Source organism: Protomyctophum bolini, assembly GCF_963924005.1.
Source record: "Protomyctophum bolini genome assembly, chromosome: 17".
In the NCBI taxonomy this organism is placed as follows: Eukaryota; Metazoa; Chordata; class Actinopteri; order Myctophiformes; family Myctophidae; genus Protomyctophum; species Protomyctophum bolini.
In genome coordinates this window covers 9416480-9441180 of record NC_137878.1, presented here as the reverse complement: position 1 = coordinate 9441180, position 24701 = coordinate 9416480, and positions in this window count along the sequence as shown.

Below are 24701 nucleotides of genomic sequence, written 5' to 3'. Positions count from 1 at the left end.
TTCCCCATCGATGATGTCACTGGTGGACGGGTTTCTGAATTGCCCACAGCCCTCCTATATGAGACACAGACTGAGTAGAAAAAAATTGTGACATTTTATCATGATCATTAGTGAGAAGGACCAAATATATGAAGCTAGGTTGAAAAGTGGTGAAGTGCTCCTTTAATGTATTGGAAATGGGGGGGGTGGGTGCATGGTTGAATGGTCAGAGTGCCCGCCTGGGAAGACAATTAAGGTCCCAGGTTTACTTTGAACTAAACTCTGTGGAAAGTATTCAAGTAGTCTAACTTGTGTGTTTAGTTACTATAACTATACTACTTTCCCTTTTAAATGTAACTAAGCCATATGGACAACAAATGGTACACCATATTGTAGGAATTAAAGTCTGCTTTCCTTTTATATTGTCATGTTGTATACTGTTACTGTAGTATGTTTGAATATGCTAATAGATAGAAAATAAAATATGTCATAACTCAAAAAGCTTTTTCTTGTCAGTAAAACGAGAGATCACATAGTGATATGTCCGGTGAAAGAAGCGCCGTCTCTGTTGTGTTCTGTTAGTACGATTATTGTTTTAGAAGTGGTGCATCACGTGCACGCGCCTACATGTGCGCATCGCGGCATGCGCACAGAGCAGCTGATATAGCCTAAGCCTATATTGTTAAATAGTTTATGTGAGTTTTAGACACACAAACACAAAAGTAGATTTAAAATAATCAGACAAACTAAGATACTGCACAGTAGCAAAAGTAAACATTTTGCTTAATAGTCAATGAATGGTTCTGTGCCGTTTCTGTTGTAAAGGTGGCCCGGGCCTGCCTAACGGTCCGTCCGGGCACCTGGGCTGCTAATCCAGGCTGACAGCGTGTCGCGGGTTCGACTCCCGAACCTGACGACCTTTGTAGCATCATTTAAAAACAACTAAGGTTGACCAAAGTGCTGGACAGCATAAATCAAAACATATACAGTAGAAAAGATACACAAGACATACACAAGCGTGTCCCTCCCCATCTCTCTCTCTCTCTCTCCATTTCCCTGGGGAATTAACCCATTCTGACCGGGAACCCGTTTTGGTGTTAGCATCATGTTATGCTTTAGCTATTGAAAAATAGCAGATCTACAAGCTCGACTGACATTTTTAGAATCTGATCTCAGGTCAGAATGGGTTAATCAGACCAGTGTGTGTCCAGTGAAAACCTTGTATGAATCTGATCTCAGGTCAGAATGGGTTAATGGCGAGTCATTTTGTGTCCATCTGCACTTTGACAGTATGTTCCTTTGTGTTGCGTGCGCACGTGTGTGTGTGTGTGTGTGTGTGTGTGTGTGCGTGCACGCGGGTTTCTCCAAATGGAATTTCACACTCCTACGCAGTATAAAGTTTTTTTTCCTGATGCTTCTGCACAATGCAAGAAATTCCAGATTCAGCTCCCCTGTCTGGAAGATGAAAAAGGGGGATGGCATTCTAGCGAAGTATCCATGCCAGAGAGAGGCAGATAAAAGCCAACACATAAATCCCATACTGTCTCACTGTATACTGTCTGGACCTTCAGCCGACTGCAGACACATCCACGTTGTTTTGTTAGAATGGTGTGTGTGAAGACTACAATAGACTAGACTACTATACAATACATTAAAATAGACTTCTTGTATGCTATTTTTGACTCATATGTGACTTAGGGCCGATTCATACTCCTATTTTACGCTGTTTCGGCGCTGTAGTGCCGAAATGATTTCGGCTCGTCAGAAATTTTCAGTAGCACCAAAGAGCCGACTTTAGGACGGTACCCGCCCCCCCCTGAACCTCAAATGACGTCAAATTGTAGGCTCTACAGCGCCGAACCGACTTTTATTCGGCTCTAAAATAGGAGTATGAATCGGCCCTAAAAGTTAATAAGGAAACTTCAATAGAACGGGACAGAATAAGACAGAACAACTATGAAACCTTGCATGTTTTTCACATGTCCCACTCAATTTTGTCACTGAATGCTGTCACTCAATTTGTCACGTCATATATTGTTGCCCAGATGACATCACTATGACATACTTTTTTTTTTTTAGATTAGATTAGATTAAATTTATCACTGCACATAGTATACAAATACTTTGACAATGAAATGAAGAGTGGCGTCTATATGCCAGAAGTGCAGTATTATACAGTAATGCATATGCTCCAGCATAATATGCACCACTACTCACCCACCCACTACTCACACAGACACCACCCTCAGCTCCAACGCCAACACAGGCAATTTAAATCTTGGCCCTTTTGCAGATGGAGTTCAAACATTTCCAAATCCCAAACCCATCCAGGCCATGCTCTGTTTGTTTCGCATACTGATTAGAATGCACAGTCCAAGTCATTTACCGTATGTCCAAAAATTCCTTTCAAATTGGGCTGTACAGACAGACAATCAATCATTTATTTCCATTAAAACTGAACCTATGGTAAAAACCCCACTGTTATGGCCTCCAATATAACCCAAATAACGAATGGCTCAGAATGGAGAAAACATGAAAGGGCACTACGGAAAATAGAAAGATTGAGAAAAGTTTTATTTCCTTACACACACACACACACACACACACGCACACACACACACACACACACACACACACACACACACAAACTCAAACCATTTATACCAGAACAAATTCAATAGAACTCAAACAGAACTCAGGGTTTGAAGATAAAGGAGGGGAGATGAGGCCAATAACCCCTATGGGGCCATGAAGCTAACAAAGAAACGGACTATTGGCCATCCCCAAGCTATAAACTAAAATAACACATCTAATTAAACAAAGATGAGGCTAACCAAATCCTACAAAAAAAATTAAGAAAATAGCCTAAAAAGCTATATGGGCTGTGAAGCTGCTGCATGGGTCTGCGTCTGTGTGTGAGCTGAGCTGAACATGCAGGGTTTTAGGCTAAAAATGTGGTGTTTCAGGTGGGGCTGCAGCAATCATCAATGATGTGCTGCAGGTGTGCCAGTCTGACGAGAGAGAAAATTGACAATTTATCAGGGCAGCGCCATTGCCTCCTCCTCCGGGGCTGTGTGATGCTTCATTCAATATCTGTTCACTTTCACACTAGTATAGGCTACTCTGCGGGTAAAGACAAGCCGTCCCAACAACTAGTAGCTGAAATGGCACACAAACAGCATGTTTAAAGATGGGTGGCCGTGATCTTAAAAAAGTATGCCTTGTTTGCCTGGTGGAGTGGTGGGTGGTGATTGGTGGGTGGTGATCTGAAGCCGCACCCACAGCTGTTGTTGTATGATAAAGGGGGAGGGGTTAGGGGAGGGTAGTGTGATGTCACTATATCACTGTTTTTTTTTTCCATTGGCACGTCTGACTGTAAAGGTATCAGCCTCCAGGAAGAAACCCTAAATACAAAGGGAAGACATCATTGCACATAGAAATACAAAAATCACGGCACCCAGCAACAATGTTCGGGAATATTGTGTGGCTTGTGGCGATTGGGTCCAATATTCAGTGACCATGTCTAAAGACTCGCTCAGAAGCTGTGTTCAGTGTTCTCGCTCACTTCTCCCATTAGAATGAATAGATTCCGGGATGCACTCACAGCTAGAAGGTCCTGGGTTCGATTCCCGGGGTAGGTACCCTACCCTCACAAAAAACATGCAGTAATCCTGGTCTCTAAACTGCCTCCCCCTGGCCAGCCGGGGCGCCTGATGGAGGGGAAAGGAACTGGTTGGAATAACGTGTTCCTTCCACGCGCTACGTCCAACCAGGGAAACTCCCCCCTGTCAGGTGTAAAGGAGCAACCTGGACACTCGGGCATGAAGGAAGCATGAGTTCAAGTCTGTTGCTCTCCCCTTGTCCCCCATATATGGGGACTAGGTTGGCGGAGGGTGTGTAGAACCCAGGATCACATTAGATATTTGACACAGGGGTGAAAAATGGGTTACAAAATCATGGGATAAAAAATGACTCCTATACGTCACGCAGATACATGATGTAAACCAGAAATGGCATGTCTTTCTTTTATGTTTTATTTATTTTCACCTGCATTACACGCAAGACAATACAAAAAAAAGAAAATAAACATTATGGCAGAGTGCTTTCCTTGGCCTACTTGCAGCTGGGATGCATAATCTTTTTGGTGTTTGTGGGATTATCTGGCCACACACACACATGCACACACGTGCACGCAAGCACACACAGACAAACAGGGGTAAAATTATCTCTGCCTTTCGGGCTTTATGGAGATCAAAATCCCAGAATTCACTAACCACCATCCATAAATGATAAACGGAATTTGGAAGAACAACATTTGGAAGAACATCAGCTTCTCATTACCTTGCACTCCTTTCTGTCTATTTTCCTCTCCAAGTCAGCTCATCTCTCTGCTCTGTTTGTTACATATTCAAATAAACCACAGGATTAATTTATGTCTGTGGCCTTAACCGATTCAGGACGGGAACCCTTTTTGTGTTTTAAAGCATTACGTTATGCTGTAGCTATTGGAAAATGGCATATCTATAAGTTCATATAGCGTACATGAACCGTCCTTGAGTTCCACGTTAAGAAGATTACTCAGTCCTGCTTCTTTCATCTTCGCAGTATTGCTAAAATTTAATCTATTCTCTCACCTCAAGACCTGGGGAAAAAAAATCATGCCCGCTTTCATATCCTCCCGTCTGGACTATTGCAAATGAACTCTACACCCCTCTGAGCCGTTCACCACTATCCTGACTTCAACTAGTTCAAAACTCCGCAGCCAGAATCCTCACCAACACAAACAGGGCACATATAACTCCAGCATTAGCCGCACGGCACTACACTGGCTTCCTATTATTAATACTTGTAATTACTGTCAAAGCTCGACATGGGCTGGCCCCGCTATCGTTGACCTACAGAGTACTGCCTCCTAAGACCAATGCTAGACCTCTCCGGTCCTCCAACAAAGGTCTTCTAGAAGCTTAGAACATAGAGGGTGAGCGGGCATTCGCTGTGGTATAGCTCCCACCCTATAGAATGCCTTGCCCCTAGCTGGCGTTGAACAATGCTGAGTCAGTTGACGGTTTTAAGAGACTAAAGACTCATTTATTCCGTAAAATATTTCTCCCGTGTAGCCAACCTTTGACCTGATTCATTTTTATAGCACATGTTTGTTTGTTTTTGTTCTGCTCTCTGCTCACTGCTCACTGTTTTTGTTCTGCTACTAGTGCTTTACACTACTGTACTGTACTGTATATTGTCACAACTGTATATGTTCCTTGTTTTTTAACTTCCTTCTATTGTTTATACTGTGTCAAATGTTTAGCACCTTTGTACGTTGTTTCGAAACGTGCTTTATAAATAAAATGTACTTCAAATCTTTGCTTCTGGGCGGGGGTCCCTGGAACAACATATTTTCAGATGGGGGGGTCGGCGGACAAATACATATATAATTCTGGTCGGTCCTTGACAGGAAATTGTTTGAGAACCACTGTCGTGATTTATAGGAGACATTTTGTGGAATCTTGTCTCAGTCCTAAATGGGTTAATGTGATGAACACATTGTGTAGTGGAAGCATTATGCATCTGTCACGTGTGCATGCTGTGAATATTCAAACCAGACTATGGCTGTCAAACACAAATCTGCTTTACGACCGTGACTTTGGTTAATCTGGGCAAAATGTCACTTTGATCCAGACCTTTAAAATCGATGCGATGCATCATGTCTATGACAGTAATGGATATAGTTGGCTAATTTATATGGTTTTTTTTGTTTTGTTTTTAAGATTTGTTTTAGGCTTTTCTGCCTTTATTGATGGTTTATAAAGTGGAGATTGACAGGAAAGAGGGAGAGAGAGAGAAGAGAAGGGGAGAGACATGTAGCAAAAGGTCGTCATGAACGGGACTCGAACACGCGACGCGCTGTCAGACCACAGAGCCTATATTATGTGGCATGCGCCTGGACCACTATATAGGCCAGCGGGCGCCGGCTAATTTATATTGTTGCACAGGAAACGTTGCTATAAATCAACACAGATAATTAACACTGAGTGTACAGTGAATATAATGGTCCATTTCGGGTTCATGATCCGGTCGACGGCGTGATGATAACTTTCGTCATTGTTGTAGTCAATGATTTGTAGTCATCTGATCTGGCAGGAAACCACAAGGCGGAATCACTACTATATGAATGGTCTACAAATGGACTACAACATGACGTGAATTACCATGATCCGCTCCAGTTCACCGGTTCATGACACAGCCATTTTGGAACACAGACCCTAGGCTTTCCTCCGAGGTGAATTAAAGCCTGTTGACGCGAGGTTGATGTAGAGAGCTAAAGCAGTGTTGAAAGTGTTCAAAGAAGTCTGCAGGCATAACCTAGTGGCGAATATTGAAGACGTTGTGATGGATGTATTTATGCAGAATCATAACATACAGTACACCACTGTTTTTAGGCCTATACGTGACTCTCCAAAAAGTGAGGGAGAGTTTTCCCTGTTTCCCTTTAATATGAAACAGATGTTCAGTGTGTGCACATGGCACATGGCATGTAAAATAGTAAAATTTTACGGTTTCAAATCATGTTCAGCCAAAGCACTTTACAATTATGCATCTTCTCATCTGTAGCAGACACTTAAAGGTTAAGTGTCAGTGAGTGCGTGCGTGTGTGTGTGCGTCACGTGCGTGCATGCGCCAGTGTACTGTATGCACTTTTGACTAGGCTATACCGTAACTAGGGAGAAGAAATACCAGACGTGTTCACATTCTGCACAAACTAATCCATGGATTTAGCCTCTCAACCTCCCTGTCCTCTCTCTCTCTCTCTCTCTCGCGCCGTCTTCTATCCCTATCTATCTCTCTTGCCCCTCTGCACATTCATCATCAGGATTATCATTTAGCTATGCTGCCTGGAGGTGTCTTTGTAGGCGGATTGCCCACACACACACACAACACAACCCACTGTAGTAGTGCTACAACACAACGCGAGAGATAAACCTCTCGAAAGGAATAATGTGTGTGTGGAATCTGATTGTGTGTTCTCCTCTGTGTGTTCCCAGTGGAATCCGTTTCACTTTCTCTGCGCCCATTATTGTGTGTCTCTTTGGAAACAGTGGTAATGCTGTGCTGTACTGTACTGTACTGTACTGTACTGTACTGTACTGTACTGTACTGAACTGTACTGTACTGTACTGTACTGTACTGTACTGTACTGTGACAGTGACCAGACAGTGACCTTTTACTTCTATACTCCACTACATTTTAGAGCCAGAATTTTTACTTTTACTCCACTACAATTATTAGAAAACTTGAGTTACTATAGTTACTTTGGAGATTTTCATTTTGATTAGAAAATATCACCACTTCAACCCTATATATTTGAAAATAACCGAAAATAACGCTATTTTCTAAATATTTTGTAGATATTTTGAACTTGTGAAATGGGACATTTCACAATTAATAATTGTTATTAATATATTAATATAATATATTAATATAATATTAATATATTAATAATAATAAGACATTTTGATGCCGACACTTTTGTACTTTTACTTCGGACAAGAAGGCTTTCTTACCTTTATTTGTAGTTGTTACGGCCCCACCAAAGAGGTCCAGGTGTTATTTTGTGCAAAAGCACATTATTAGCTATTTCCCCTATACCATAAGCCCTCAATGGGTGTTGGGTTTTAGTGATAATTCTCTTATTTCCATCGAAATAAGTAGTAAAGTGTGCCGCTTGGGATACTATTTACATTATGAAGAGATTATATTAAAAAGATTATATATATTTTTGAGTGATTGAAAAAAGCGAATTAGCACTAACACCCAACACCCCATTCAATTAAATTAAATTAAATTAAATTCATTGAGGGCTTATGGTAGGGGAAATAATGCGCTTTTGCACAAAGAAACACCTCGACCTCTGGTGTCATAACAACTACAAAAAAGGTAAGAAAGCCTTCTATTCTGAAATTCTCCTTTAAGTAAATCATTTGAGTAGGTTTTCTCCACCGCTGACACTGAGCCTGTGCACTGTATAGCTGTTTGTGTGATTTGTGTGATTTGTCATTCTCAACTCGACCGTGCACCTTTGGCAGGCATCTCCGCACTGTAATAGCTTCACGTACACAGACTGCAGGAGGCTTGACAGGTTGCTATGGCTTCATGTAGCGCTCACCGTATAGCCCCAGGCACTCCTGAATGGAGGCAAACAACACCTTATCTATGGGTGGCAAGTGGCTAGCTGTCCCCGCTGAACCTGCCTGTGTTACATGGCCTTAGGGGGGGAAATACACACTTCGCTTCGAATGTGGAAGGGGATTGTGTGCGTGCGTGCATGTGTGTGTGTGCTTCACCCCTAAGTGTGAATTATATTACATTGTCAAAATGTCAAATAAAAGCTTGGTGTTGACAGTCAGTGACGTGTGTGTGTGTGTGTGTGTGTGTGTGTGTGTGCGCGTGTGCGCGTGTGTGTGTGTGTGTGTGTGTGTGTGTGTGTGTGTGCGCGCCACCCCACGTGAATTATATTACATTGTCAAAATGTCAAATAAAACAGTGTTGACAGTCAGTGGCGTGCGTCCGTGCATGCGTGCTGTACATGTGTATACATGTGTGTTCACAGCCTGCACATAAGTAATAATAATAGTTTATTTATATAGCACCGATCATGTCATAAAATGCAACGCAAAATGCTTTACAGGGCAAAAGAAGATAACAACACAAACTAGAGATGTTCCGATATCGGATCGGCCCTTATTTGTCATATCGGTATCGGTGAATATGTCAGTCTAGCCACCTATCCGACACAGGGGGTAAGGGGGTTGACACTGTGACAGGTAAATAAAATGTTGGGACATGTGGAGTTTGCTTTGGAGTTGACCAAACTGCAAGTGCACATTTGAGTGAGGAGTCTGCTATAAACACAACATGAGATACTGTAGCTATAGCTATAAACACAACATGAGATCACGACACTTATCGGTATTTGGTGTCGGTATCGGGACATCCCTAACGCAAACGCAAAGTAACAATTAAGTTACGCCCAGAGGGACTTCACACTCCCTCCGAGCGTGAAGTCTGCCCGAGAGCACGCTGACCCTTTTGAAGGCCAGTATATCTCTCTTTGAACCAGGTCTGAATTTATTGACACCCAGCGGTGAACGTGCTGTTGTCGTTCCCACCGCGCGAGCGGCGTTGCGGACATGAAAGCTCCATAAAACTCTCTGAGCACCGCAGAGAATCGGTTGCATGTTGTGGACTCTGGAAGGAAGTCCTTGGCCGCGCTCGCCCGCTGCGTAACGAGACTCAGAGGTACCCTAACTGTGTAGCCCTGTGGTCTTTATGGGGTTAGTAAACAAGCCCAAAATGACATAGTTATTACCAGCTGCACGCACGCGCGCCCGCACGCTCACATACACACACACACACACCCACACACACGCGTTTGCTTCGCATTACTTTACCTTACGTGTTGTTGTACTTAGTTGAATTAGAACCCCATGGCCAAATAACATTGGCGCGCGGTGTGATAAGAACTAGTGCGTTGTTGCTGGCTGCAATTCTATCCCATTGGCTGAAAGGTATACCGGCTAGAGGCAAAACGTGTCTGGTTGCCTAGAGAGACGAGGCAGCCAATCAGGACGATAGCTTAATTGTCACTATACGGCAGCCAATTAGAAAGATAAGTCGCTACTACGGTATACAGCAAGCCGAGAGAAAATAGACCAGCTTTGCTTACACATCAGCAGCTGGTAAAAAGGACCAAAATGGAGCCACATCTGCTACATATGTTCAGCATGCAACCAAGCATAAAATGACTTGTCTTTTACTTATACTGGATCTCGTGTCCCTTCCTAAACATTTTGTGACCAGATTTGACTGATTTGACATCGTGAAGCCTCCAGGAGAAAAACTGTTTCATTTTTTATCATTTTGATCCTAAATGAGACTACAGACTCTTCACATACTAGAGCATGTCTGAAATAAATGTCAGAGCTGAATTCGACATGCAAATATGGAAAATAAAATGCTTAAACGTCTAGCTAGGTGTAATGTTATAGAGACCACAGAAGTGAACCTTTCAAGCCTGTTTTCTCAACTCGCTGTTTCTCGGCAAGACATTACTCTGTAAGCCATATTTCCAAAACTGGTGGGTCAAATGGAACAACCAATATGTCAATTTGAAGCTATGATTCCCTGCTTTTATATGACATGAAAAAACGAAAATGTCTCTCACACACACACACACACACACACACACACACACACGCACACGCGCGCGCGCACACACACACACACACACACACACACACACACACACACTCACTCACTCATAACAGCTTAAGAAATATAAGGCCACATCATAGCACGCCCTATTTTGGGTATAACTTCTAGTTACATGACCTCACTGGCAGCAGCAGATGTGTGAAAATGTTCTCTTGTTGGACCCAACTCCTCCTCAGTATAAAAATATACATATACATAAATAGTTATGAGATTGTTTACACTGCACAAGCATTCCATATCACTGAGTAAGATCGTCTGCTTTTAGTTTTCAGATGATAGTATAGGGAGAAAACCATTATGATGAGCAACATAGTTTTCAAGTGATTATGCTTAGTGTCCCTGGAAAGGATTTTTCTTTTTCTTTTGGTTGTTTTGACAATGAGCATACAGTACATTATGCTAATTGCCTTTTTAACCCATTCTGACCTGAGATCAGATTCATACGAGGTTTCCACTGGACACACACTGGTCTGATTAACCCATTCTGACCAGAGATCAGATTTAAAAAAATGTCAGTCGTTCTTCGATTTTTCAAAAATAGCAGACCTACAAGCTCGTAGCGCGCCACTCGGTGGCGCGCTACGAGCTTGTAGATCTGCTATTTTTCAATAGCTAAAGCATAACATGATGCTAACACCAAAATGGGTTCCCGGTCAGAATGGGTTAAAAGGAGAGCAATGAATTAATTTGGGAGCATGCTGCCACGGTGCTGCAAAACAATACGAAACTATTCACAAAATGCTGACTGATTCCCCACGCAGCCACAAAAAGGTTCCTTCTAATGTCCTCACCAAATGCAGCTAATTGGTACAATATCAGGCAGATGTGAAACCACATTTTCGCAAGAAAGAAAACACATTTTGTTTTCTAGGTTTCAGTGACACGTCGCAAAGACAAGAAACGGAAAAATTGGAACCGCACATGTTGGGGGAAGCCCCTTAAAAGGAATTATTTTGGCTTACAAATATCATGATAATAGGAACTCAAGTGCCATTAGAGCATACATGGGCAACAGCTGGCGGCCCACTTCACTTAATGTGGCCCTCGGGTTAATATCAAATATACTGATACATTATGCATTCGCCAACATGACCCGCTTTAGTTATACTTCAGTTACTATTTTATAAAGTTAACATTACTATAATTAAAGGCATTTGGGGTTGTAACCAAATGGACCGTTATAGAGATAGTTTACATTAAGTGTAAAATGAAACCAGAGGGTCCATTTGGTTAAATTATTGTTAAATATCTGCATCATACTTAAGTTAATTTACAAGAAGTCTACATAATTAGAGAATGTATAGAAGTATTGTTACTTTGATCAACGTTTGCCTGTTATCTCTCCTAATGGTACCAACATATACAGCATGGAAATGTGGACATATTCTTTAGATCTGATCTGAGATCTGAGGCTAAATGTCATCAAATGGTGGCCCGTGGCTCAAATGCAGAATAAATAATGGGCCTTGATATGAAAAAGGTTAATTGAAAACCACTGCTTGAGTGTGTTCTCACCAGGATACCAGATTTAATTTACCGGCTTTTAATGTCTTCACTACAAGATAAAATAGATGAAAGAATTGCCCCTGGGAGCATGGGGTGTTGATAATTACTGTATATATGTATTCACACAATACATGAAAGACATTAAGAGGCACAAGGGCTTTGTGATGCTATTTATAATTATATGCATTTTCCGTGTAATCCTGAAAGGAATTTCATTAGATTATCATTGGGTCTCTTTATGAGAGCCTGCTGCGTTTTCATTTACACCAAAGATGCAAACATCAACTACCATTTAATTAAAAAATTCAATGAAAATGCTGATTGATCTATACCGGGTATATAGCATTTTGTGAATGTCCACATGGCAGTCATTGAAATAAGTTGGGCAATGCCTATTAGGACGATGTGCAAATTATAGGTTAATCAGGACAAAACAAACACATTTCCATGAATGACGAAGGCATTTTTCACTATTTTGAAAATATAGGCAAATTACACTATATCCAAACCTTTTTGTCACAAATGACATACAGTATAGGGGGGGGGGGGGGGGGAATCTAAAGTTCATCGTACTTTAAGTAGCATGTGATGTGTCAAACTATGGGAGTTTCATGATGCTGAATCCATTCCAAGCATTAGTTTTGCACACAAAAAAACCCTCCTTGGGCTAAAACGGCCAGTGGTCATCACGAATGTGTAAAAATGGCCATATAGCCACTTGCCCAAATGTGCCCAAAAATCCCAAATTCCAAATATTTGTCACTGCATGTTCGAGAGTTCTGCATGTTTGACATGAAGATAATTGTGTGTAAGTGTTGTTGCTGTTGTTGCTGTTTTGTTGTTACTGTTGTTTATGAGACCGAAGACAAATCCCCATTGTGGACAATACATGAAACTAACTAACTAACTAACTAACTAACTCATTAATTGTATATTTATTTATTTAAAAGCAAGATAAAACGATACGTATATAGTAGGGCTGCGAATCTTTAGGTGTCCCACGATTCGATTCGATTCCGATTCTTGGGGTGACGATTCGATTCAAAAACGATCTTTTCGATTTTTCCGATTCTCGATTCAAAAAAGATTTTTTTCGATTCTAAAGCAGTTTTTTTTCCAATTAAATAGAATTTTAGCATGATCTACTCCAGTCTTCTGGCATGAAAGCAGAGTACATTTAGTAAAAAGCTTGTATAATTGTAAAGGTTTTATCAACTGAATGATTTAAACACACAAAGGTTAAATTTGAACCTGCAGTACAAAAGTTACAAAATCTCTTCTCACTCAATACCAGAACATTAGTATTAAAACAGGTGTAAAATAAATACAATTAGCTTAGCTGGTAGTAAATGCACTATGCAGAAACCCAGGCCATAATGCATTGCATGCACAGGTACATTTGTAAAAAAAAACAAAAAAAAAAAAACCTTTTTTTTTTTTTTTTTTTTGAAAAATCGATTTTTGGAAAATGAGAATCGATTCTGAATCGGACGGCATTAGAATCGCGATTCTAACTCGAATCGATTTTTTTTGACAGGCCTAGTATATAGCTTGTGGAGTTAGTTCAGTCAGGTATACTCGGATGGCTTCATGCTATTCTCAAGGGCGCATACGTAGATATATTCTCAAGGGGTTAATATGCTCCATTACTGTGTGGGTGTATACCACGTCTGCGAGACCCACATGTCATTCGCTGATGCGGCAGTCAGCTGACCAATTGGGCGGGGTATTTAAGCTCTCCTATCCACACTTTTCCTGGGCTGTGTGTGCTCCAGTTCCTGTTGATTTCATTGGATATCATTGGTCATCTGACCAGTTTCATTGGCTTTCATTGGATCAAATCGACAGGAACTGGAGCACACACAGCCCAGGAAAAGTGTGGATAGACATGTATGTTCTTCCTGCCTTCCTTCTGCATAATGGCTGCTGGTTGTTATGTGATGTTTGCTCCCACCGCCACCCCAGCACCACCGGTGCAGGTCTGTGTTCTTTCTGTAACCCCATGGGGGGTTGTTATTGTATATCTATCTGATCTCCCTGCTCTTAATGTTTAACGATGGTGTTTAATTGTGCCGAGCAGGGAGATTTCTTTTTATTATATGCACACTATTCATGACTTATCTGACTGAACTATAGCCTACTATATTGTCACAAATATTATGGTATGAAACAATGATCGCAATATTATCTGGGAGGCTGCAAAGGCCACTTTAAGAGCTTTGATTATTTCATAATAATTGTAAATACAAAACTTGAAAAATTGTTGCAAAGAAAATAACTTGAGAAGTAAAAAAAGATGTGAAGATCAGACAATCACGTCGACAGAGGATATAATTGGACAAACGAACTTCATCCAGATATATTAAATGTCCACATTTTAAATGAAATAAACGATAAAATAACCGCATCATTTGAATTCGGTCAATTTCATTTTCCATTCATTAAAATATGACAGGCCCATACATTAAAGGAGGAGCATGGAGTAAGGACAATCAAATAAATTAGTTTCAATTAGACAATAACATAAACAGAAAAAGATGAACACAGGTTTTTATTAATTTGATCATAAACCCAAATAAATCACATCCGGATTACTATACCTCCAAAGCATCAATTTACCTCAATTACCTTATTTAGATTAACAAACAACACCTGCACAATTCAATATTTACAAAGGCAGCACTATTAGTCACAATGTTTAAAATCGTATAATAATTTAACCATTTTGTTTTTAATTATTTCATTGGTAATGTGGTAAACAAAAAGTGAAGGGACCCATGAAAATGTGTCCGCGACCCACATAATGGGTCCCGACCCCCTGGTTGGGAAACAGTGCCCACGATTAGAATTGGCTATTTTCAGTGTGCAACTACAGTGTACAACAAAGTATAGGCTACAGTAAATCAGGCTTAAAGGGGATTACCACTCAGTTTCAACATTTTACTATGTCATTCATATACCTGTAAAATAAATAATAATAAATAATAAAAACGTCCCTGTTGCCTAGAGACTGGAGGTCTGAAAACACTCACAACATTATGAAGTATGGACCTTTGGATGTCACTGCAGCATGTCTCACTGAGATGTACTTCATAATGTTACTGATTGTATCGATTCCTGGCCACTATTATCAGCAAAATGACTTGAATCTCCAGACATGATTAAAGGAGACACTCTTGCTGATAATGAGGATAGTCTTGAGAAGGCTTTTGAGAAGTTGACAGGCATTTTAGTAGATTTAATGTGGGCTCTAATTTCAATGAATAATGTTCATATATAAAAAGTTAAAAAGAAAAGAAAGCACACACATACTATTTGTTATGCTGGGTCACATACGAAGATGACAATTTTACTGCATAGAATAAGTGATATATCAATATGAAAAGGCTCAACTTATGTATCTTATAGCATTTTTATGTAGACTTAGAGAGCAGTGTATGTAGACGTATAGCATTTAATGTAAACATAGCACCGTATAGTATATAATTTGCATAGTTTCATTATATAGATTTTCCACGGTTACACTCTTAGCTTACGTATGATTCATGATAACTACTTCTTATGTATATTTGATGTATGCTTTTTTCATTCTTTGTTCTTGCTTAATGTACAGTAAATCGCTCTGGGTCTGCTAAAGGCCTAAATTGTAAATTGTATCAAGAATAAGTTCCAAATTGCTCCAACTAAATATTATAAATATATATATATATATGATTATAAAATCAAATTCAACCAATCTAATCCTTGACTACACTGTACATATATTCTGACACCAACTAAAAAATATATACATCTTGTCTTTTCACTGCATGGATGCCAGGTTTCTTACCCATTTTGGGGCGGGAACCCCTTTTGGTGTTTTAAACATTATGTTATAATTTAGCTATTGAAAAATAGCAGATCTACAAGCTTGTAGGTCTGCTATTTTTTTTTAATCGTGAAAATATTTATTTCAGAAAACTGGAGGATTTAGAAGATTTTTTTTTTAATTTTGAGGTCAGGCCTAAATGGGTTAATCCTTGGGAATAATAGATATTTTGTTAAAAAACGTATAGTCGTGTACTTGCTATACAGTATAAAAGGTCATTGGGAAGGATACACGCCACACACCACACATGTACGTATCGTATATATACACGTCAGCAGAACAAATGTTCTCTCGTGATCCATTCTCTTCTTCCAAATGTCCAAGGCTCTGAACAAACACATTTCACATTTTAATTGGTGCAATAAAAAAATCAAGGATTAATTTATTGACTCTCATAAAGTGGGAGCCCATGGGGAGGTCTTTTGGTCTTCCCAATCCCAATTACGGAATCTCGTGTCATGTGTATGTACCATTGGGGAGACGAGATTCACTGTGGGAACAGAGACACAAGTTTAACCCTCTTCAACTGCACTTTTTAGCCTGGAAGGGAAGGACTGCATTGAGAATCTTGGTATAAAAAAAAAACACGTGTTTTCATATTCTTCTATATTTTGTTTCTCTCTATACACAACCAGTAGAGAGAGAGAGAGAGTTTGTGTGTGTGTGTGTGTGTGTGTGTGTGTGTGTGTGTGTGTGTGTGTGTGTGTGTGCGTGCCTCTGCGCATGTAGAGTGCTGTAAGTATATATACTTTTTAGTCACATGGCATATTGTTCATGACATGGTAGTTTTTGTGTATATAAAAATCTCCATCATAAATATGGCCACCCATCTATATCCAAATCCTTTGTTTTGATCCATTGATCCAAAAGCCAGGTTGTATTTGGCAGAACAACAGGGGGGGGAGGGGGGGGGGGGGGGGAGTCCAAAATGAATTATCTATAGAACACTATGGAGGGGAAAACAGCTTGAGCTTAAATCCATTCCCCGTTTTTCGCTTTGAACATTTTTGCCACGTGTGGCTTGGGACATTATCAATGGTGCAAATGGTATTATGCAATATTTATGTTCGTAAAGTATGTAGGCCACGTATAGCCTATACTGTCTGTGTGTGTGTGTGTGTGTGTGTGTGTGTGTGTGTGTGTGTGTGTGTGTGTGTGTGCGTGCGTGCGTGCGTGCGTGCGTGCGTGCGTGCGTGCGTGTGTGCGTGCGTGTGTGTGTGCGTGCGTGCGTGTGTGTGTGTGTGTGTGTGTGCGCGTGTGCGTGGCTGCTGTAAGTATAATGTGATGTCTGGGGTGATGGGTTTAAATTATCTGGCTCATGGCCTGTTATTTCCCTCCTTTCTCCCTACTTGCCTTCTACTTTTATTTATTACATTGAGGGACAGGAATGTCCCTCGATGTTCATAAATAAAACCCGACATGCCTTAAAAGAAACCTTTTTATTTTGGCACAGCGAATTGCTTATTTGCCCTTCGATTCCCCCCCACCCCCCCTCCCACCCCCTGATGCCTGCTTGCCACAAAGCTCAGTTGGAATGATTCATAAATGCGGCCCTAATATTTCCAGTCCTGCATTGTGTAAAAAGTTCAGTGCATTTGAGCAGGACCGACGAGTGTGGGAGAGTTTAAAGATAACAGTGTTGATTTTTGACAGCAAATTTTAGATTTTAGTTTCGGTCTTTTTGAATAACACTTAATGTAGTTTTAGTCATATTTTTGTCGTCTGCCGCATCTCTGCCGATCTATACGACGTCTTGTAGATCGGCTATTTTCAACATGCAACCAAGCATTAAATGACTCGTCTTTTACTTCTACTCAATCTCTAGTCCACTAGTCCCTCCTTAACCCTTTAGTCTATTGACGAAATTGTCAGTATATTTAGTCTTAGTTTTATAGTCATCAGCTTAGTTTTTAGTTAGTTTTTGTTTATAGGTTTCCTCGGTGAAACAAGGTAAGCGAAAAACACTTTTTCATCGTAGTTGTAGTCGACAAAATCAACCCTGATGTATTAAAAGGCCATCCACATGGACAGCGCAACCCAACGGAGATGTCACAGCTGGATGATGACAATGATGTGATAGTTCCGACGCGGTTTATGGTCCATTAAACCATGTCGGAACTATCACATCATTGTCATCATTGACTCCGCGTGACCGCGAGGCTCAAGCTCAGGGGCCCCTATAGGCCCCAAGCTCAGGGGCCCCTATATAGGCCTGGGCTCAATAGGCCCCTATAGGCCTGCATGGGCCCAATAGGGACCTGTGCTGTTTACTTTCTATGTAGTTTACCTTTGAGCCTTTGCCTAATTAGTAACTCTCCTCACCTGGTAGCCTCACCAGGGTAGTTAATGAGGTGATTATAGTTTGGTCAGAGTCAGTTCAGTTCAAGCCAGCACACTGTCAAGAGCTATCTCTCTCACTGCATGTTGAGTTAACCCTTTCTCTCAGGCCTTGGACAGGATAAGTTTGTGTGTTGCTTGTTAAACTTTATGGCTCTTCACCGTACCAAATGTGTTACATCATAGAAACAGACGACTGTGCGAATATGTGAGTTTGCCTTCATCTCTCGGCTATACCATCAGGATTTAACAGGGCTTGTGTTGAAGTTCCAACACAGAAGCTTATGGAGAGTTCGTATTTAGTCGACTAAAACTAGACTAACACTAAAACATTCCAGGTGACTATATGTGACTGTGACTAAAATCAAAATTAGCTGTCAAAAACAACACTGCTTGCAAGGTTTCCTCTGCCATCGATGTGAGTGTGTGTGTGTGTGTGTGTGTGTGTGTGTGTGTGTGTGTGTGTGTGTGTGTGTGTGTGTGTGTGTGTGTGTGTGTGTGTGTGTGTGTGTGTGTGTGAATGGGTGAATGTAATGCACAATCTATGTAAAGCGCCTTGGATAAAGGCACTATATAAATGCACCATTTACCATTTATAATTCAACTCATGCATTTGTTTGATAATCTTGCCCTGTACTGTATGTAGCTATAGCTATATTTTGTAAATCCTGGTTCTTAATTTCTTCTCCCATGTGCAGTCTCTATATTCCCTCTCTGTATATTTGCCTCATGTCCTTGGACATTACAGTGTGTACCTTCGTAAACCATGGGAAGATTAAATTCCACTCCTAAATTGCACACCACTAATGCTATTTAGAATGTTCTACAACTTTTCAATTGATTATTACTCATTGCGGTTTCTTTATTTTCTTTCATTATTAGGCTATGTCTTGTTTGCACAGTCTGTGGACCAGACGCCACACCAACAATTCGCTGTGCCTACTCCAATGAGCAAGTGACAAATGCATCTTCTTCAAGGTCCATTAAGCAAAGTGGAGTGACTTTAGTTTTCTTTTCGTTCTCACCCATATAACCTCTCTGCCTCGAATGAGCGAGCTGTAGAAACGCAGCGCTAACAATGTTTGTCCTGTAAATGTTTGAAATGAGTAATAGCTAGTTCAGTAGACTGTGTGAACAACTTGTGAACAACTTGAATAATTTCCTTGGTGAGGGACATCAACACCACTTTATAATTACCCCCCCCGGGGAACAAAAATATGGCTTATCTTATAAAACAGAGCACACTATAAGGATGGTTTCAGCTTCCTCAGTATTTATTTAACATGAAAAAAAGTAGGTCGGAATGGCTTTTTATCGGGGTGTCTATCCCCTTTTCCATTTGCTAGACCCCTTGGAGATGGATTTCTGATTTGGAGCGTATAACACCTGTGAGTTTCCCAAGCCGTTGGTACTTTTATATGTTCGCTGAGTTAGATGTGCACTGAATCAAACCCAGAACTTTATAGCCCAAAGGCAAGTGCTACGTTTTATACACTGTAAGTGGATAGATTAGCAGGCAATGTGCAGACACATAGACATCAAAGAGGGGCTTCAGCCCCTGCCCTTTCTACCCGTCTGTAAAAGACGGCCCTCTCCAGACCATGAATGCAGCGTTTACTATGGTGAAAGAAATGCAAATGCCCCCCTTTATCCATGCCATACACCGAAGGCAGAATTCAGGAGAATTGGCTTTATCTGAACTTGGAACATTCTACGCTGAAAGAATTTTGTTTGGAAATCTATGACATACGCCACATCCTGGCCTAGATAGTAAAAAGTGCCTCGGAAATGGCAGATCTACACGCTCTCAACGCGTCTCGCTGCGAGCTTGTAGATCTGCTATTCCCCCCTTAAAGTTGCCTTTTAGGGAATTTCAGCCCGTGCCAGGCTCTCTAATATTCTCTGCACATCCCGGGGTTGGATTGACAAACAGAAGTGCAATATATGAGGCTCATTTTAAGGCTTTTAATGTCTGCTTTATTTCACAGAGTGAGGTGGAGAAAAGCGAAGTAGAGAGAGATAGAGAGAAAAGTGATCACATTTGACATACAGTAGGCCATGAAGCTATATTATTAAAACCCACATCACTTCATGATTAAGTCTTCTTGTTCTTGCAAATCCTGTACGCACTTATAATGTCATCTTCAAAATTAGCATTGGACAAATACACCGTATCTCCCCCGTGTGCGTGCGTGTGTGTGTGTGTGTGTGTGTGTGTGTGTGTGTGTGTGTGTGTGTGTGTGTGTGTGTGTGTGTGTGTGTGTGTGTGTGTGTGTGTGTGTGTGTGTGTGTGTGTGTGTGTGTGTGTGTGTGTGTGTGTGTGTGTGTGCGCGTGCGTGTGCATGTAAGCCTATACTGTATCTTTTTCATATATTGAGCATTAGAGACATTTTAAACAAAAGCTATATAGTTGGTTTTTATGTACATTTCTTTCAAAAAATACATGTGTCTGCTTTGAAATGATGCCAGTACTCCACTCTGTGCTGAGAAGAAGAGCGAGACAAACACGAGCCAAAAGAATATGACTTACAATACTGTCTGTAAGAATAACAAAAATAGCTGTCATTACATTTCACAGCATTAACATCTAAGTATACACATACAAAACTCTGCTTGTATTTACAACTGCAACAAAGACAGCTTATTAAAGAACATATACACAAAATATACAACGGCTGTCTTTACCTCCCTGTGTTGAAATGATATTCGTATAACGTGTTGTACAGTGTGCCATAACCAGGAGGAACAAGCATGAATGACTCAAACCCCTCAGGGGTGTACTGTACTTTGTCCGGACCCTTTCCCCTCGACCAGTGTTGATTTTGTCGACTAAAACTATGACGAAACAATTAATGTCCGTCGACTACCTTTTTTCACTGACGGAAACTAAATGGAAACTAAATGAAAACTAAGCTAGGATGACTAAAACTATGAGACTAAATATAATGAACATTTCGTCAACAAGTTAAAGCTAGACTAAAATGTTAGGGAAGGACTAGTGGACAAGACTGATCCAGTATAAGTAAAAGTGCACAAGTAATTTTACACGTGGTTGCAAGTTGTGAGCTTGACGTTCAGGATGTTCAGGACTAGGCCAGATCCCAGTACAGCCCTTATGTCGTTTCCACGACGTCTTCACAAAAGACTACTGTACTGTATATGACTGAATTAAAATCAAAAATTGCTGTCAAAATCAACACTGCCCTCAACACAAAATATCTTAGCTACTGTATATAATCAATGGCTATTGTGTGTTAGCCTATTATGACCTTGAATATATATTTCAGAGCGAACATTTTTAACTAAAATATTTGCTTCTGGAGGGTCCCTGGAACTACATATTTTGAGATGGGGGTCCGAGGCCCAATAGAGATAATTCTGGGGGTCCTTGACATGAAAAAGGTTGAGCACCACTGACATAGAAACATAGGTTTTTCAGAAAAATGTTAGCATTTAGAAGATTCTTTTTTTTAATCGACCTCAGTCCAAAATGGGTTAAACAGGATGGAAGATGAAAAATGCATCATAGCATATTCTTTACTGAAAATGAGCTTAAACTGACACAGACGATAATATAGGCTCTCACAAGCAGTAAAGAGTACGCCTTCTCTGAAGAGGAATGGCAGATCGTTCTGCTTTGATTCCCCTGATTAGAGTCGAGGAGATTTCTTTGACTTGAGTCTGATTGTCACTGTCAGTCAGTTTCTACTGACTGGCAACAGCAAAAGGCATGGGAACATCGGGGATAGTAGAGCAAAGATCAAATGTTTTCTTATTGAGCACATAGGGGATTGTTGGCGAAGCTAATGCTCCCATGGTCGACTCTAAGGCTATACGGGGCTGTCAGTCAGTGTCAGGCTGTTGGTCACAAATGCATTAATATAATCACTGTAGATTTGAATAATTTGTCAGGAGAGATTATACATGTCGATGCCTTTAAAGTCTCTACACATGGGAGGCTTGGTGGATGTAATGATGTGTAATATGTATCCAGAGTCCTTTGCTAGCTAGAACTAATAAACCAATGCTATGCAAACAACAAGTTACAACAAACTAGTAAACTAAGTAAAAGAAAATGACTGACCTCGTTGAATCTTGCCTCGATTAAAACATTATTATACAATAAAACAAACACAAAAAATACAGTAAAAAAAAAAAATCTGAAAACTTTAAACGAAAAGTCAAAACTAAATAGAAATAAAAACGAATGAAAACTGCAAAAACTACAATAACCATGTTCCAGCCCTATACAGTATAATATGTGACAATGTCCCCTAAAACGGTTAAATGTAGTTTCAACATGATTGGCCTCATAATACACTGTTACTAGCTAGAGTGAGAAAATATGCTGACTCATTAATCCACTTATGTGAGAGAGAAAAGATATCAAGACATTTTCTGAAAGGCCTATCAGTTTATTAAACTGGAAACAAATGTCAAATAAATCTTAAACATGGTGCAGGTTATTTGTTTGTTTGCATCTTTTCAAGTCCTTGCTATATTGCTGGAATTTTGTAAATGTCAAATTTCAAATTTCATCGATCTCAAAATGAATAGTTTCCTAATTCATGGTCTATGAGCCTCCGATTTATTTTTTGTTTAGAAAAAGTAGTAATAACATAATGTAGAAATACTCTTTTACAAGTAAAAGTCCTGTATTACTTGAGTAAAAGTATAAAGTATTGACACCAACTATACCTAAATTACCGAAGTAAAAAATATTGTACTTTTGAGCCGAATGTGAACGAAAATAAAAGCCTTGGCCTACAGAGGCTAGTACTTGGTTATTTACTGCTCATGGCTCTGGTCATTTACAGTAAGTCGCTTGGAAATATTGGGTTCAACACTATTTCAGTCAGGACAACTCAAGAATGGATGGAATATATTATATTTATTGAATATAAAATGAGCAATATATTTATTATGGTTTGGCGATGAATTGGATCTGCTTTGTAGGTACTCGGATCAAGCGCATCAGTCCCAACCATATAGGGACAAGGGACTCCGAATCCCTCGTACCTAAACAGCAGATCCAAAACGACAGGTGGTAGCTGGGGTGGAGGAGGGTGAGCATGCAGCAAAAGTTTAAGCAGACAGCAGCGCAGCAGCGTCAGTGTGCGCAGCAGCAAACGAGCAAGCAGATCGAGCAGTGAAAACTTCCAGTTTAAATAGCCGTTATGATGATGGAATGACTGTGTGTGATTGGATGAAGTGAATCGGGTGAATGATCACGTGATGCTGAGGCGGCCCAATGAGCGGCCGGCAGCAACTGCACTGAGTTTCCGGACTGAACTTGCTCTGCGCACGTCTGTGACATCATGTCTGTGACATCATGTCTGTGACATCACGACATGTGACAGGCGCGATGCTCATTTATTTTTGGGGCTTGTTTCTATAAGCGGTTCTCAAAGTTTATCATAATAAAGGGCCCTCAAACTATATTTGTCTGCAAACCCCCCCCCCCCCCCCCCCCCCCCCTCCCATCTGAAATCATTTTGTGACAGGGAACAAGATTTGGAACAAGGTTTGCGTTGTTAAAATGTTTAAATATATATATATATATGTTCAAAATGTTTTCACTCTATAAGCTCACAAAGCATCGCAAGCCTGTAGATCTGCTATTGTAAAAAGTGGTAAAACTGTTTTGTTATTATTATAATATTATATTATTTAGATTTAGCTATTAACTCATTTTATGGGGACCCCCCCTGTGTGTGTGTGTGTGTGTGTGCGTGCGTGTGTGATCATGTGGCCTAGTCGCTTCTTTTGGGCTTGTTTTCGTAGATGCTTGTTTCTCTCACAACATCTGGCAACACTGCTCACAGTATAGTGCAAGACTAAAAAATATATAATTATTTCATCATCCTTATGAATGAGGGGTAAATGATCATCGCCACACATAATCTGTGCAAGATTGCTTGGCAATGGAAAATATGCATCAAAACAGTAACGATTGAGTTAGTCTCAAAGTCAATATCATTTGTGACTATAGTCCCTTACGCTAGTCGAACCTATTTTCTGTTTCTGACATCTCTCTCTCTCTCTCCTCTCTCTCTCTGGCTGCCCACCATTTACCATTGATTTTGTCGACTAATACTATGACTAATACCATTTTTTAAAAATCGCATGACGACGGCATCAAGGCCCGCCAAAATACATTTTAGTCGACTAAATCAACTGTAGATTTAGTCGACTAAAATCGTATGACATTTAGTCGACTAAAACTAAAACATTCCAGGTGACTAAAATGTCACTAAAACTAAATGAAAACTATTCAAGAGACTATGACTAAAACTAAAACTGTCAAAATCAACACTTTAAACCACTTAAACCCTATATATAATTTGTTGAACAGCTAATAGCAAAAATAGCAGATTTACAAGCGCCTACTTTTGCCGAATGTTCACCAGTTCACCTCTTATGCCCAGAATAAGGATGCTAGGGTTCATGTGGTTAAAATGAAAGGAAACAAATAACATAAGGATGGATGAATGACCCTATATATGTACAATAAATTAGGAAGAATGACGAATACAATCAAAAAGTGTGCGAGAAAGCCTCCTCCAGAACAGAATGTTCAACCATCCAGTGTTGATTTCGTCTACTAAAAACTATGACCGAAAAATGTTCGTCGACTACCTTTTGTCACTGACGAAAACTAAATGGAAACTAAATGAACACTTTAAGCTACGATGACTAAAACTGAGACTAGATATAGGCAATTTCTTCTTATTATTCT